At 42.9% G+C, this 18276-nt stretch overlaps 1 protein-coding gene and 1 long non-coding RNA gene across 7 annotated transcripts in view; one reads left to right on the top strand and one right to left on the bottom strand.

The window, feature by feature from the left end:
* Nucleotides 1-18276, top strand: part of TRIM13 (tripartite motif containing 13) — a 341054-nt gene that overhangs the window by 161301 nt on the left and 161477 nt on the right. The window lies entirely within an intron of this gene.
* LOC138672327 (uncharacterized) lies at nt 5733-15991 on the bottom strand. Its single transcript, XR_011319711.1, has 2 exons — nt 14373-15991; nt 5733-6200 (listed from the first exon to the last, which is right to left on the bottom strand). It is a non-coding gene; the product is annotated as an uncharacterized lncRNA (long non-coding RNA).

Consider the following 18276-nt stretch of genomic DNA (forward strand, 5'->3'; position numbering starts at 1 on the left):
AAATAAATTTTTAATTTGTTTAATAAATATTTTATTTTGAGAGTACCACTTGTTTTGGGATTTACTATATAGTGTAATCGCCAAAAAAATGTGATTTATGTATTTGGTATTTAGTGGTACCTGATTCCCTGATTTAGGGGTATACTACTGAGGGCAGTTTCTTGTGAGTTATGCCATTACATGGTCGTGTGGTCATCACCTTCTCTGGTTAGCATACCGGTGATTACATATTTCTTTCATTTGGATAAGACCCTCTTTGCCCTTTTTTTTTTTTTTTTTTCCTCTAAAACATGGATGTGAGAATGAGGCCTTAGGCTGTTTGCCCAGATGAGTTTTTATCATCTTCAGGAATGCAGTAGCTTATAATTCTAGTGTCGTGAATGGTCTTTATAGACCTCTTATGCCCACTTTATTTTTCCCCATATATAAGATAGTGATGCCTTCCAAGCAGAAGCTGCCTCAAGAAAATATACGCATTGTAAGTAGTTCTTGACGCCTTTATATACTGTAAGTTCATTTTTCTATGCAATTTTTCAGGCAGCTTCCAGGCAACACCCACCTGAGAACTTCTTGGTGCATCCTTGGAATCAGGGCCTCTGCCCCTACATCATACCCATGTCATATGGGTTGCAACAGATTCCCTACAAATAGTTTGGCTCAAAGAGCAGCTTCTTGATTGGATATAACTGCAAGTAAAAATCACAGATGCCCTGCCCTGACCGACACAGCTTGACGTTTAGACTGAAACTTTGTAGAAAGTGAATAGTATAGACTGGATCCAATATTTACTGGGAAAAGTTCTACCACAACCAGACCTTTATGTGAATCCCTAGCCTATAGGAACTCGAAGTGCCAGGTTTCCATTCTCTGACATCAAGTGGAGATCTTGGAAATAGTAATAAATTGAAACCTGATGTATTAGAAGGTGCTTAGGTTTGCGACGTCTTGGCATATTCTGCAGCTGTAGTAAATTAGATGTTTTATTTCAACTTTCCCTGATCTCTTGACCCTTTATGCTCAGATCACTCTGCAGTTTGTGGTGACTGGCAATTGGCCATATTCACTTCCATGCGAGCTGATTCTGACGTTTCTTAGAGCCAGCTGCTCTGGCATTAAAACAAATCTCACAATATTGGATTACTTTTTTTTTTTTTTTGCCTGGAGCTGGGTGCATCAGCTGATGCAAATAGAACTGTGTGCTGTTCCTTTCTTTTTTCTTTTTTTTGTTTTGTTCATTGTATTTGAGTAGTTTTTATTTTATTTTTTTTATTTTAATGAGCCACATTCTGTATTCTGTAAAGTCTTTTCATTTGTTGCTAAAGTGGAAATGATATGTTACGTAGGACTCTACAAAGTAAGCAAGAAAAAAAATATATACAGTTGTGCTCAAAAGTTTACATACCAGAATTTTTGCTGTCTTGGCCTTTTTTAAGAACATGAATAACACCAAAACTTTTTTTTCTCCACTCATGGTTAGTGGTTGGGTGAAGCCATTTATTGTCAAACTCCAGTGTTTTCTCTTTTTAAATCATAATGACAACCCAAAACATCCAAATGACCCTGATCAAAAGTTCACATACCCCATTTCTTAATACCATGTATTGCCCCCTCTAACATCAATGACAGCTTGAAGTCTTTCATGGTAGTTGTGGATGAGGTTCTTTATTTTCTCAGATGGTTAAGCTGCCCACTCTTGGCAAAAAGCCTCCAGTTCCTGTAAATTCCTGTTGGAACATCCAAGTACGTCCCATGTGCAGCTCCCGGGCTGATTGCAAATTTGCCTCCAGTATTTGCTGATAACCTACTGGATTAATCTTTCCCTCAACTTTGACCAAGTTTCCTGTGCCTTTTGTAGCTTACACGTCCCCAAAACCTCAGTGATCCACCTCCGTGCTTTACAGTAGGAATGGTGTTCCTTTCATCATAGGGCTTGTTGACCTATCTCCAAATATAACAATGTTTGATTGTGGCCAAAAAATTCAATTTTGGTCTCATCACTCAAAATTAACTTGTTCCAGAAGTTTTGAGGCTTGTCTCGGTATATTTTGCATATTGTAGGCGAGATACTTTGACATTTGCGCAGTAATGGCTTTCTTCTGGCGACTTGACCATGCAGCCCATTTTTCTTCAAGTCCCTCCTTATTGTGCATCTTGAAACAGCCACACCACTAGTTTTCAGAGTCCTGTATTTCAGCTGATGTTTGCGAGTTTTTCTTTGCATCCCAAACAATTTTCCTGGCAGTTGACGACATTTTTGTTGGTCTACCTGACCGTGCTTTTGTTTTGAGCCCCTGATTTTTCATTTGTTAATCAGTCTGAACGCTGCTGACTGGCATTATTAATTCCTTGGATATCTTTTTGTATCCCTTTCCTGTTTTATACAGTTCAACTACCTTTTCCTGTAGCTCCATTGACAATTCTTTTGCTTTCCCCATGACTCACAATCCAGAAACATCCATGGCTGGATGAAAGATGCAAGAGTCTGTCTGGATCCCAGAAACTCATTCTGCTTGTAATCGGTGTATGTGCATTAAAGCGAACAGGTCACAGGTGAGGATTTTACCTTTAGTAGCCATTCACACCCATTTGTGTCAACATCTGTGCATGTTATCAGGCCAAAATCACCAGGCTATGAACTTTTGATCATGGTCATTTGGATGTTTTGGGTTGTCATTATGATTTAAAAAGAGAAAACACAGTAGTTTGACAATAAATGGCTTCACTCAACCACTAGCCTTGAGTGGAGAAAAAGCTTTGGTGTTATCATTCATATTCTCTGAAAGTCCAAGAAAGCAAAAAGTCTGCTGTGGTATGTAAACTTTTGAGCACAACTTTTTGTATATAATTTTTTATTTTTTACTTTGTAAAGTTAAGGCATAGTCAAATCTAACATCCCATTTCCACTTTACCAACACATGAAAAGAATATATGTAATATCTCAAAAGATGGGTAATAACCGGATGATCACTAACCAATTTTGATAACTGGAATCTGTAATGCTCAGTAATATAAGTTTGTAGACACAGTGCACCCCATCTAATCCATTTATGTTGTTCAGACTAGTTTCCTGGGTAATCCACTCCACTATGAACAAAGCTGCTTGATGCCTCACAAGCTTTACTCATGCAAAGTTGTGAAGAGGTATTTCAATACACCAAAACAAATCATAGATCAAGAGTAATGTAGACTCAAACTCGTCGAATATTTTTAATGCCCATACAACTATTTTAATGAGGTGGTGATAAAGTATTTCTTGCTTTTAATTCTCTGTAATGCTCGATCCAAGTGCAGTGGAGGTCGGGCGTGCCCTCCACCAATTCATTCACTGCCCACCGGACTGTTTAAAACCGCCAGATACAGCTCTCTATCTCCAGCAATCCCATAGGCCATAAATGAAGCTGCCATGCTCATGCTTGACCACTGCTTTATTCAGAATGGAACTCTTCAAAGCCCTGTTCTTGGGATCCTTTTTGATCCCAGTAGTAAGAAGTTCCTTGAATGACTGTCTTTGAGGGGGGCTCTGTGACCTAGATCCCCCTTCCAATAAAGACTTCTTACTGCAACTTGTAGCATGACTGCTGTACGCTACGATAATGCAGAACTGCGTGCAACTCTACTTCTACTATATGATGGCTGAAGCTCTGAACGTAAGTGTTACCTTAGGGTACCGTCTCACAGTGGCACTTTGGTCGCTACGACGGCACGATCCGTGACGTTCCAGCGATATACTTACGATCTCGCGGTGTCTGACACGCTACTGTGATCAGGGACCCCGCTGAGAATCGTACGTCGTAGCAGATCGTTTGAAACTTTCTTTCGTCGTCAAGTGTCCCGCTGTGGCGGCATGATCGCATCGTGTAACAAAGGTGTGCACGATATTCTCCACCTCCTCTGCTGATTCTACATCGCAAATACGTCATGAAATTCTCGCTCCAGCGCCGTGCATTGCGAAGTGTGACCGCAGTCTACGATGCTGGAGCGTCACGGATCGTGCCGTCGTAGCGACCAAAGTGCCACTGTGAGACGGTACCTTTAGTCTGCAGTGGAGAGTAATTGCTCAAGAGTAGATCCCGCTCTGGTTGTTTTGTTTCTCTGTTTGTACAATGTAATACATTGCGCTCTAACGATGACGCATGGGAAATCGGCATCATTTTATATGGCTCTCCAGTATAGTCCTGGACCACCTTTTTTAAACCTATGATCCGCTATCCTTTCGATAGGTTATTAATGTTCATGTGAGTGGGGTTCTTGTATGGGGCACTACTTACAACCCACTGTACCAGTTCCCATTCAATAGGAGCGGAGTTGTAGTCCGAGAAAAGCCACTACATTATATGCGGCTGTGGTGTTTTGGCTCTGCACACCTGCAGCAGCTTTGGGACCTGGTAACAATTGCTCTTGGGGTACTAGGCTTCAGACTCCCTGCTGATCTCATCATTGCCTATCTTACAGACGGGATATCTCAGTCTTTTATAACACCTTTTTAAATTGGGTGTACACTGACCCTCATATTTACCGTGCACCCAGCCCACAGATGCAATCATGTTTTAGCCGCCTGTCCATGGCTCTGTTGGATCTTCAATCTAAAGCTTTGCAAAATAAAAAAATGATTGTGGTGGATCCATCGATGGGGCCAATGAAGCAGATGGAGTCACTTTGTGCTCTGACATCCTTTGAATGACTGCTCTGCCCGACTCAAAAAAGGTGACTATGTCTGGGTATTGTTTTTCTGGGATGCAGATGGGAGCCCCGAAAAAGCCACTGATGTGCATTAAAAAAAATGATATGAACATAGCCTTAAGAATAATAATAATCTTTATTTTTATATAGCTCTAACATATTCCGCAGCACTTTACAGTTTGCACACATTATCATCACTGTCCCCGATGGGGCTCACAATCTAAATTCCCAATCAGTATGTCTTTGGAGTGTGAGAGGAAACCGGAGTACCCGAAGGAAACACCAGGTGAACATACAAACTCCTTGCAGATGATGATCTTGGTGGGATTTGAACCCAGGACTACAGGGCTGCAATGCTAACCACTGAGCCACCATGCTGCCCTGAAGGTGATTGTGGAGATAATGCAATGTGGTCAGGAACATTTACAGGCCATTAAGGTACAGTAGAGCACTAATGGGCAGATATTAAATCTATTATTGCACACGGATATTGTGCCAATGCCCCAACGCATGGTGTCCTAGTGAACAGTGACTCCACCATTTGCCCACGTAGACATTTAGTGTAACTTATTGATTTGTGACCTAATGGAATAGTAGCTGCTACGTTTCTAGCATGAATGTAATGGTGCTGATTGCAGAACGGATGCATTTTACATGAAATTGTGCTGTTGTGTCCGCCCAACGCTGTGATTACAAGTGAAAGTTGTAATTTGGTTTTATAATGTTTTGCTTAAAGGTATATTTTATATAAACAGACGCTGTGGTTAAGGCTTACTCCAGCCGAGCTTTGGCTTCCAGAAACTGCAAAAGTCGTGTCACCTCCAAGAAATATCATTCTATTCCACAGTCGCAGGGACAAGGCAGCCGGGATGGAACATATGTTTTCAACTATACTCTAGTGAAGCCATTCTCCATTGATCTAAAAATAGACAACAGATGTCCGTTTAACCCTTCTGTCCTAGTTATGTGGGAACCCTTATTCACCCTACAGATTTTTACACAAGTGACGCAACTTATGGTGACGTGCGGGCTAATGCCGAAAAACGATAAGCCAAATCTGATCTTTTAATATGACTGCAACCATCACATACTGTTTACCCATTTCCAGAATAGTATATAAATATAGATTGTGTACATGCTGTAGTGCAGCGGTATCCTTGCTGCTCAGTGATGAGCCAGTAACCAAGCAAAGTTCAAAACAAGTCTCTTTAATGTTCAACTCATATACAGCACACGATATCCTCTGGATCGCAGCCGGGTAGCAGGACAGTCTACTGCTGGTTCATAGCTGGGCACATATCCTCTGGATTAGTCACTAAACAGGCCATTCCACCTCTGACCGGTTGCCGTAGGCGACTGCACCGCCATGTTTAATGTCTCTTTACTCACAGCAATACACAGTACACAGTATCCTCCAGATCACAGCCGGGAACCATATCCTCCAGTTTGCAAAAAACATGCCAGTCCACCTCCTGAGACTAGTTGCCGTGGGCAACAGCGCCGCTGTGAGTGAAGTATATCTAAAAGATATAGTAAATATTTATAAAAGATATTGAAGAAAAAAATGCATTTAAAATTTGGTACATCGAACAAGGTGTCTATAATGGTATAGGTCACAAATAATAAATTGGTATCAGAACAGAATGTTGGTACCATTCAATATATAATTGATAGCTTTGAATCCCCCTGAACGTTAATTAGTATATCCAGAACTTTACAAAAATACAAAAAATGCACTAAAGCTACTTTCACACTAGCGTCGGAATCTCCCCGTCGCAATGCGTCGGGCAGAGATTCCGACGCTAGCGTTTGACACAATGCACAACGGGTGCAGCGGATGCATTTCTCCGGCGCATCCGCTGCCCCATTGTGAGGTGCGGGGAGGTGGGGGCGGAGTTCCGGCCGCGCATGCGTGGTCGGAAAAAGCGGTTCGTCAGGAGCAAAAAACGTTACATGTAACATTTTTTGCTCCCGGCAGTCTGCCACAGCACGGCGCAACCGTCGCATGACGGTTGCGACGTGTGGCAAAGCGTTGCAATGCGTCGCTAATGTTAATCTATGGGGCAAAAACGCATCCTGCAAACAACTTTGCAGGATGCGTTTTTTGCCATAAACTACGCATTGCGACATCTGGCAAAAAACGCCAGTGTGAAAGTAGCCTTACAGGTATGTAGTTGCGACTTATCTGCCTGTTGTGCATGGCACTGTTGTTCCCCAGCACAGAGCAGTCACATACCGCTCCTGCTAAGGATTCAGCTGACACGACTTCCGTCATTCTGACTGACAGCTTCCCCAGTTAGGCAGCGGGGATCTGGCTGTCAATTGGAATGATGCTGGAAGTATCACCCCATTGACAGAGTGGAGCGGAAAAGAAGCCTCTACTCTGTAGACGTGACAGCAGAGGCTTCTGAATCACCGACAGCAGAAGTCTGTGCTGGAGAAGAACAGTGCCATGCTCAACAGGCAGGTAAGCTGCAATTACCTGCCTGTTAGTGCTTGGGTACATTTGTAATGGGGTCTACCAAGCTGGGGTACCTCTTTCAGTACCACCCCCGTGTTTCAGGAGGTCCACTCTGCTTTTGCTGGATTCTGAATGAAGGACGCTGGCTGGAATTCCTTGGTTACGTGAGAGCATATAAAAGCTGACTGCTTCTCCACGTATTTCCAGTCTAAAAGAACACACTTTATTTACAGCACACAGAATATATAACACCGATACACAGGGCAGGCCAATAGAAAAAGCAGGCCAGACATACATTACAATAGCCGCAGCCTGCTGATATTTACTGGGGAAATTACAAAGGTGGGGGAGGACAGAAGGGAGATATCTTGTCCTCTCTGCCCAGGGGCGCAGCCTGTGGACTGATGCATTTCACATGGAACCTATTATACATAATATATACTGCATAACATATTCTTGGTGCTGGGGGTTCTGTAACAACATTTAATTAAAAAAAAAAAATCCCGGATATACCCTTTTAGTGTTTTTTTTATCCTAAATGACAAGCTCAAATGAAATGAGGTAATCGGCTACATCAGACCTTGCAACAGTTGTCCGTTATGACTAAGGCCTCACTAGTGCTATCCTCCTTTTTTTTTTTTTTTTTTTCCCTCTCCATGATTGCACTCTATGCACTATGACTGGCTATGTGGTTGTTCACATCTGATTTGGTTTCTCCTCCTGACCGAGTGGTCCGTCCAAACTTATAGATATGTCTAATATTAATCAGTCGGATCAAAATCAGCATTGCAAGTCTATGGGTCAGTGAAAAAATCTGACCGCATTCGAAAACTATCCATGTGTTGTCTGATTTTCACTGATAGACGGTGGAGAAACTTTTTTTTTTTGTTCTTTTTTTTTTTTTCCTTCATCGGTTAAAAAAAAGTGATGAAACCAACCCTGACCAATCATCTGACGGTCATTGATGACTCAGTTGTTGTTTTAATAGACGAGATAACAGAAAAGTCTGAAAGAGACTTAAGAGTCGACGTAGCATTTCGTAGCTGTTCATTTTAACGTCCGTATATGTGGTCTGAAAATGTCAATGTAAATGTAGAATGCTATTATGAAAGGAGCTGTCCAGAACTGAAACATTTGGTAACCTATACTTGGGATAGACACCACCCACAGAGCTGATATTGTTGACCTAACACCCCCCTCCCCAATCAATTGTTTACAGGTCCCTTGGCCACTGGAGGTATAGTGTAGGCCATGTCCTGGCTAAAAATCCATGGGCTCCACCCAACATACTTTTTACTGTCTGACGGACACCTTTATTCGTGTATCTGTAGGCTGCTCTGAGAAGGGTTTTCATTTGAAGGAAATAAACCTTCATATCTGATAATTTCCACTGTCTACAATGTTTTAAACATACCCTTTAACACATTTGTCTGAATATTTTAAGTTAACACAAAAGCACTGAGGTCTTTTGCATCTAAAGTGGTACGTTAAAATTCAGCAATATTTCCAAACCGATTTTTCAAGTCAACCACAGGCAAAAAAAAGTATGTATGATTTAAAACATGTGTATTGCACATCTGTGGCCCAGTGTAAAAATAAAAAGGTAGTATACATTTTGCCAAAAGCTGCAGTGTTAAAAAGTGTTTGTAGACAAATGATCTGACGTACTGCAAATGTGTTAGGTATGGTGTATTCGTATTAAGAATGTCCTCAAAATGCAAGGTCTCTGGCTGTCCTTCTGATTTCGATGCTCAGACTAAATATAGCCTCTTTTTATTTTTTTTTATTTTTTTTTCCCCCTGTAAAGCAATTTCTTGGGTGCACTATTGAAAGTAAAGTTCTCTATTTTTTTTAAACTTTTTTAAACGTTCCTTCAAATATAAGTCTGTCCATATAACATGGTCTTCCATTGATTTGGCAGCAGCTGATTTGAGGGTTGGAGAATCTGGACACTCGGTCATTGTCCGTTTTGAAGCAAACCTCTGCTCTACAAAAGATGTAGAAAAGCTTGGACTTGCTGCCCTCATACCCCATAATAAGTGTAAAAGTGGTTTTAGTGCACATACTATAGTAATGTCAAACTGCAAACCAGTGGATAGAGCAGCGTGTATCAGACACTGGTTTTATTATCTCAGCCAATCATGTTTGACTCTGAAACGCTGCAACGCTTTCAAAATCCTCCGGGGACCAACCTGCACGAGTGACTTGTCTGAAAGGTGGGTCTACGTTGGCTTCTCCTCTTTCCTGGCGTGAGACTTCTCCCTATACATGCACGCAGGAAGAGACCTGTCACTCGGGGTGAGCGGGCAGGAAGAAGCCGGCGGGGCACATGCTGTAGTGGCTCTATCCTTGGCGGCTTTTAAAGTTTGTTTTTCTTTGAAACGCTGCAGTGGATCAGAGTCAAACTTACACGGCTGAAATCATGCATCCAGTGCCTGATACACGCTACCCCTGGATTGTGCAGCATGTATCTGTCAGGTCCTTTTTAAGGATATTTGCAGCAGAGTAATAATACAACAATGATTAGTAGTGATCAGTCCTGCGTGTGTGGGTGGCATTATGGCACCATGAAGTAAGTAATAAATTATCTAATTTTAGAAGAATTGTATACCCACCTGCCGCTCGCCTCTGTATAATTCTTGTATCCGTGCACCCACCACAGCAAGAACAGTCTGAGCTAACATTGGTTTTGTGCTTGCATACAGCAGCCACTGTAAATGGGCAGAGCTGCTGTGTAAAGCATAGAAAAATGGAGCTGAATTACCACTGCCTAATGAGTCAGGATTTCCTAAAATCTCCATTCTCAACTTTTTTCTTTTTTTTTTTTATGCGCCAAATTCATCAACATGGTACATGTTGTTGATGAATTTTGCACAAAGGAATTTTTTTTTTCCTTCAGTCTTTAAACGTTTGTAATTTTAGTGCAAAAAGTCACATTTTGAAAAAATGTCGCAAAAATCGCTGAGTTAGACTCTAGTACATTTAGAGACAAATTTTTGCGACATTTTAAGTCACAAATGAATCGGGAGAAGACATCTGAAAACCTTTAAATTGTGCTCAGCATTACTAAATGGGGAACGGGGGGGGATTTCAAAAGATGCAAATGGAAAGGTGAATAGGGTGTAAAAACAAGGCACAAAATACTGAAAATGAAACAGTGCAAAAGCAATAATGAATCGGGCCCTAGGTTTTCCAAATCCCATACAATCTGATTCTATTATTGATCATGAGGTTTTGTCATGTAAAATGTCAGTTTGATCGGTTTTCTTTTAAGACCTAATAAAGTTAAGCAACTTTCTAATCTATTTTTTTTCAGTTCCTCAGTTTCTGGGCTTTTTGCTTTTAGTTAATGAATAGGAATGTTCTTTACATGTAAAGCTTGAAAACTAAACATATGGGTGCTTCAGTCTACTTTTCGTAACTAAACTACAATGCTCAAAAAAAATAAAGGGAACACTAAAATCCCACCTCCTAGATATCACTGAATATTTTCCAGTTGAAAATCTTTATTCATTACATAGTGGAGTGTGTTGAGAAAAATAAAACCTAAAAACGTAAATCACAACTAATATCCCACGGAGGTCTGGAGTTAGAATGATGCTCAAAATCAAAGTGGAAAATGAAGTTACAGGCTGATCCAACTTCAGTGATAATACCTCAAGACAAGGAAATGATGCTCAGTAGTTGTGTGTGGCCTCCACGTGCCTGTATGATCTCCCTACAACGCCTGGGCATGCTCCTGATGAGGCGAGGGATGGTCTCCTGAGGGATCTCCCAAACCTGGACTAAAGCATCTGTACAGTCGGTGGTGCAACGTGACGTTCGTGGATGTGCGAGACATGATGTCCCAGATGTGTTCAATCGGATTCAGATCTGGGGAACGGGCGGGCCAGTCCATAGCTTCAATGCCTTTATCTTGCAGGAACTGCTGACACACTCCAGCCACATGAGGTCTGGCATTGTCCTGCATTAGGAGGAACCCAGGGCCAACCGCACCAGCATATGGTCTCACAAGGGGTCTGAGGATCTCATCTCGGTACCTAATGGCAGTCAGGCTACCTCTGGCGAGCACATGGAGGGCTGTGCGGCCCTCCAAAGAAATGCCACCCCACTCCATTACTGACCCACTGCCAAACCGGTCATGCTGAAGGATGTTGCAGGCAGCATATCGCTCTCCACGGCATCTCCAGACTCTGTCACGTCTGTCACATGTGCTCAGTGTGAACTTGCTTTCATCTGTGAAGAGCACAGGATGCCGTTGGTGAATTTTCCAATCCTGGTATTCTGTGGCAAATGCCAAGCGTCCTGCACGATGTTGGGCCTGTGAGCACAACCCACCCCCCCATCTGTGGACGTTGGGTACTTGGACCATCTTCATGGAGTCGGTTTCTAACCATTTGTGCAGACACATGCACATTTGTGGCCTGCTTGTGGTCATTTTGCAGGGCTCTAGCAGTGCTCCTCCTGTCCCTCCTTGCACAAAGGCTGAGGTAGCAGTCCTACTGCTGGGTTGTTGCCCTCCTACAGCCACCTCCATATCTCCTAGTGTACTGGCCTGTCTCCTGGTAGTGCCTCTGGACACTACGCTGACACACAGCAAACCTTCTTGCCACAGCTCGCATAGGTGTGCCATCCTGGATGAGCTGCACTACCTGAACCACTTATGTGGGTTGTAGAGTCCGTCCCATGCTACCAGGAGCTAGAAAGCATTGGTACTGTGATGTGATCTGTGGGTCCCCACCTGTAGAACCACTCCTTTTTTGTGTGTCTTGATAATTGCCAATAATTTCCATCTGTTGTCTATGCCATTTGCACAACAGCATGTGAAATTGATTATGTTGCTTCCTATGGGAACAGTTTGATTTCACAGAAGTTTGATTTACTTGGCGTTATATTCTGTTGTTTAAGTGTTCCCTGTGTTTTTTTTTTTTTTTGAGCAGTGTATATCGGAAAAGGTGAGGGGTCACCCTGTAAACATTAGATTGTTGGGTGGGGTGGTAGGTGGGTTCTGTACGCAGTAGATTGTTGGCTGAACCTGTATGTTGGTGGGTTCAGCCAACGTTTGTCCAATCTCAGGCAACACCTTTTCAATTCCTATATTCCCCCCTCCCCCTAGTAAAAGAACATCTATACTATCTGTAACGGGGTCTACCAAGCTGGGGTTCCTCTTTCAGTACCACCCCGTGTTTCAGGAGGTCCACTCTGCTTTGGCTGGAGTCTGAATGAAGGACACTGGCTGGAATTGCTTGGTTACATGGGCGCATATAAAAGATCACTGCTTCTCCACGTATTTCCAGTCTGACAACACTTTACTCACAGGACACAGAATATATCACACAGATACAGAGGGCAGGCCAATAGAAAAGCGGCAGGCCAGACATACATTACAATAGCCGCAGGTGGCCGGAGCCTGCCGATATTTACTGTGGGAATTACAAAGGTGGGGTACGGACAAAAGGGGAATATCGTGTCCCCTCTGCCCAGGGGCGCAGACTGTGGGCTGATGCACTAGGGACATGCATCTCACATGGAACCTATTATACATACATATAAGGGCACAACATATTCTGGGTGCTGAGTGGTTCCGTAACACTCTGTTCCAGTGGTGTTGGCATTGGTTCTCCCATGGGTTGTGATATTGTCACGCGATCCCTGCCACAAATCAGCAGCCCCTTCACTAACTTCCTCTGGATGTATGTGATTTGTCCAAAGATGGAGAGAATCACGTAGCGACTGATTGGCCTCAGGGAGAATGATGTAGCCACTGATTTGGCCTCAGGGATTGCGTAACATAACAATGTTGTGATCCCTGAGAGAACCAGTAGCGACACTGCTTCAACGGCATTTACACCATAAGTAACTTTAGGTGTTGTTTTGCAAGGGGAGAAATCTAGGGATTGAGAAGGTGTCTACTTCATGGACAATCTCTTTTTAAATGTGATTTACATGTTTGCATTAAAGGCTACTTTGCCTTATATGTTTGACAGCACAAAATTAAGATTTGTCTACATTTCTTTTAAATCACACCCAGTGCCAGACTGGAACCAAACCTGTAAGCGAAACTGGTCAGTTTATGCTGTTAAAAACAAACAAACAAAACAGTGGGCGTGAGATTTCTAGAAATTCCATCTACTTCGCTGGAACTGTAAAGCTAGGTTCACAGGGTATTCTGTTTAACGGATCCATTAAACGGATGCGCTAACAATTTGTCTCAAATTGTCCTATTTTTTTGCGATCGCACTAATGCATACGTTACTGCATGGTTTTATTGCATCGGCATGTGTAAGCAATAGAGTTCAATGCACAGCGAACGCTTCCGTTTGCTGTGTATTCGCCGTAACGTATCTGGAAACACAGTTTTCCGCGTTCGAAGGTGCGTCACAAAGTAATGGACCATCGCTAACGCATGCCGTTTTGACTTGTGCTGGGATGTTACTCTAACTGAAGTTTATGGGTGCGTTAACGGATCCGTTACATAGCGTTAGGCTAGGTTTACATCACATTAGGGCATTCTGTTTAACGGATCCGTTTCTAAGCGGCACGAAGATGAGTTTTTGGTTTATTTGCGATGCAAAAAAAGCATTGTGCGATCTTAAAGTGAACCTGTCACAGGGTTGGGCAGGTATGAGTTGCGGCCACCACCTTTCAGGGCTGATATACAACATTCTACTGTATAATGTTATATATCTGCCGACAACCCGACCTGTAAGGGAAGAAAAGGAGCTTTTATTACAGTGGGGAAAAAAGTATCTAGTCAGCCACCAATTGTGCAATTTCTCCCACTTAAAAACATGAGGCCTGTAATTGACGACATAAGTAACATAGTAATGCCGAAAAAAGACATTTGTCCATCCAGTTCAGCCTATATTCCATCATAATAAATCCCCAGATCTACGTCCTTCTACAGAACCTAATAATTGTATATCTGCTTTAGAAGTAGACTTTCCATGGTTTCTGTTATATTTGGGGGTTTGTAACAGACCCCAATGAGAATTTTGTTACCATTTTTCCCTCCATGAATTTCGACCCATATAGACTCGACATCCTCATTCCCTTCGCTAATATCCTCCCTTTAAAGTGGACTTTAGACAAGACTTTACATAGAGACAAACCCCTCCTCCTCTCCGATTTTTACAATCCTTTCTAAACAGACTGTAACCCTGTAAGTTAACTGCCCAGTCATAGCTTTCATCTAACCATGTCTCGGTTATTCCCACTATGTCAAAGTTACCTGTAGATATTTCTGCTTCTAGTTCTTCCATCTTGTTTGTCAGGCTTCTGGCGTTTGCGAGCATGCAGTTTAGAGGATTTTGTTTTGTTCCAATCTCCTCGCAACTATGAGAATCAAAATGAGAAAAATCCAGAAAATCACCAGCTCTGATTTGGCACAATTTATTTTGCAAATTATGGTGGAAAATTAAGTATTTGGTCACCTAAAAACATGCAAGATTTCTTGTTCTCACAGACCTGTCCCTTCTGGCTCCTCTGTCCTCCACTCATAACATGTAGTAATGGCACCTGTTTGAGGTTGCGGACAGGTGTCTTTTTATACTGATAACAAGTTCAAACAGTCACACTCAAGACTCCACTATGATGAAGACCAAAGAGCTGTCGAAGGACACTAAACTAAATTAGCCGTGCACCAGGCTGGGAAGACTGAATCTGCAATAGGCAATAATCTTAGTATGATGAAATCAACTGTGGGAACAATAATAAGATGATGGAAGACATACAAGACCACTGATAATCTCCCTCGTTCTGGAGCTCCACATAAGATCTCACCCCGTGGGGTCAAAATGATTACAAGAACAGTGAGCAAAAATCTCAAAACCACACGGGGGACCTAGTGAATGACCTGCATAGAGCTGGGAGCACCGTAACAAAGGCTACCATCAGTAACACACTACGCCACCAGGGACTCAGATCCTGCAGTGCCAGACGTGTCCCCCTGCTTAAGCCAGTACATGTGTGGGCCAGTCTGAATTTTGCTAGAGCATTTGGATTATCCAGAAAAGTATTGGGAGAATGTCATATGGTCTGATGAAACCAAAGTAGAACTGTTTGGTAGAAACAACTCTCGTTTGGAGGAGATAGCATGCTGAGTTGCATCCAAAGAACACCATACCTAATGTGAAGCATTGGTGTGGCAACATCATGTTTTGGGGCTGTTTCTCTGCAAAGGGACCAGGATAAGTGATCTGTGTACATGAAAGAATGAATGGGGCCATGTATTGTGAGATTTAGAGTGCAAACCTCCTTCCATCAGCAAGGGCATTGAAGATGAAACGTGGATGGGTCTTTCAGCATAATGATCCCAAGCACAGCGCCAGGGCAGCGAAGAAGTGGCTTCGTAAGGAGCATATGAAGGTCCTGGAGTGGCCTAGCCAGTTTCCAGATCTCAACCCCATAGAAAACCTTTAGAGGGAGTCTCTCTGACTTTTCCTGATGCCTGCGGGCTGCAGTACTTTGCTCTGTCCTCAACAGGAAAAATAGTTAAATGTTTTAAAGTGTCAAATGGGGGTCCAGCTTGTAGTGCAAACTTGGCTTACCGGGGTAGTGGTGGTGAAGCAGGTTCACAGCAGACCGGGTCGCTGCTACAGGAAGCTGGCTGCAGCAGGAGCTGGGCAATGCTGTGGGCCCTGGACTGGGAGGAGGGGGGTGTCCCAGAAGTGGGCTTTACAAAAATGTCTGCAGTGTGGACAGGAGCGGAATCCCTGCTCTACACATTGCTCTCTTGGTGGTGGGCTTCAAGAAAATGGCCACCGCTGCGGCGCATGCGCAGATTGAGATCTCTGCTAGTCATTGCGCTGACTTCCTGGAGCAGCAATCCTGCCTCCTGTGACCTTGGTTCGCCCCTTTCCCTGGTAAGCTACATTCAGACTATAAGATGCACCCCCATTTTCCTCCTAAATTTGGGGGAGAAGTGCATCTTATAGTCCGCAAAATACAGAATAGAAACACATGCACTACTTCTGAACCAAATACTGAATGTATGAATATGGCCTAAGCGTCCATATGGAGTATGGGAGATCTTCAAAACTAAGTGTAATAAACTCTCCGCTGTGGAGTTAGACACTGTTTTAGCCCCTGGGGATTCCCTGGTGTCACAACCCAGCTGTTGGATGACCCAGAAAAGGGGATCCTTCCCTTTCCCTAACACTAGGGGGGTGCCATAGCTCACCCTACTCCCTGGAATACTTCTGACAGTGAAGATGCCAGGGCCTACACCGTTGCCTTATCTTCTGAGTTAGCCTTCAATCTGTTCTCTTCCCCTACCCAGGGAAGAGGGGCACTACTGTGCACCATAGTACACCAACCTGACAATGCAACGCAAACAAGGGTTAACAAAACTCCAGGCATGCAAAATATTCACTCGCATACAGTTGTGGCCAAAAGTATTGACACCCCTGCAATTCTGTCAGATAATACTCAGTTTCTTCCTGAAAATGATTGCAAACACAAATTCTGTTTTTAGTATCTTCATTTAATTTGTCTTAAATGAAAAAACACAAAAAGAATTGTCCTAAAGCAAACATAAAAAAGGGGGTGGACAAAAAGTATTGGCACTGTTCGAAAAATCATGTGAGGCTTCTCTAATTTGTTTAATTAACAGCACCTGTAACTTACCGGTGGCACGTAAAAGGTGTTGGCAATAACTAAATCACACTTGCAGCCAGTTGACATGGATTAAAGTTGACTCAACCTCTGTCCTGTGTCCTTGTGTGTACCACATTGAGCATGGAGAAAAGAAAGAAGACCAAAGAACTGTCTGAGGACTTGAGAAACCAAATTGTGAGGAAGCATGAGCAATCTCAAGGCTACAAGTCCATCTCCAAAGACCTGAATGTTCCGGTGTCTACCGTGCGCAGTGTCATCAAGAAGTTTAAAGCCCATGGCACTGTGGCTAACCTCCCTAGATGTGGACGGAAAAGAAAAATTGACAAGAGATTTCAACACAAAATTGTGCGGATGTTGGATAAAGAACCTCGACTAACCTCCAAACAAGTTCAAGCTGCCCTGCAGTCCGAGGGTACAACCGTGTCAACCCGTACTATCCGTCGGCGTCTGAATGAAAAGGGACTGTATGTAGGAGACCCAGGAAGACCCCACTTCTTACCCCGAGACATAAAAAGCCAGGCTGGAGTTTGCCAAAACTTACCTGAAAGAAGCCTAAAATGTTTTGGAAGAATGTTCTGTGGTCAGATAAGACAAAAGTAGAGCATTTTGGGCAAAGGCATCAACATAGTTTACAGGAGAAAAAAAGGGGCATTCAAAGTAAAGAACACGGTCCCTACAGTCAAACATGGCGGAGGTTCCCTGATGTTTTGGGATTGCTTTGCTGCCTCTGGCACTGGACTGCTTGACCGTGTGCATGGCATTATGAAGTCTGAAGACTACCAACAAATTTTGCAGCATAATGTAGGGCCCAGTCGGAAAAAGCTGGGTCTCCCTCAGAGGTCATGGGTCTTCCAGCAGGACAATGACCCAAAACACACTTCAAAAAGCACTAGAAAATGGTTTAGAGAAAGCACTGGAGACTTCTAAGGTGGCCAGCAATGAGTCTAGACCTGAATCCCATAGAACACCTGTGGAGAGATCTAAAAATGGCAGTTTGGAGAAGTCAAAATATCAGGGACCTGGAGCAGTTTGCCAAAGAAGAATGGTCTAAAATTCCAGCAGAGCATTGTAAGAAACTCATTGATGGTTACCGGAAGCGGTTGGTCGCAGTTATTGTGGCTAAAGGTTGTGCAACCAAGTATTAGGCTGAGGGTGCCAATACTTTTGTCTGGCCCATTTTTGGAGTTTTGTGTGAAATGATCAATGTTTTGCTTTTTGCTTCATTCTCTTTTGTGTTCTTTCATTTAAGACAAATTAAATGAAGATAATACCAAATAATTTGTGATTGCAATCATTTTCAGGAAGAAACTGAGTATTATCTGACAGAATTGCAGGGGTGTCAATATTTTTGGCCACAATTGTACATATAACAGAGGAATGCATCAGGGCGTGGAGGTAGGGGAATAAACAAAAAGAGAAGGCTAGGGAATTGGAACACATAGAAATCAAGCAACAGTCACTGATAACTCCTTCAACTCTCCTTATATTAACTTCTCTCCCTCCGTTAGACATACAGC

This window comes from Ranitomeya imitator, chromosome 3 (genome assembly GCF_032444005.1).
Source record: "Ranitomeya imitator isolate aRanImi1 chromosome 3, aRanImi1.pri, whole genome shotgun sequence".
In the NCBI taxonomy this organism is placed as follows: domain Eukaryota; kingdom Metazoa; phylum Chordata; class Amphibia; order Anura; family Dendrobatidae; genus Ranitomeya; species Ranitomeya imitator.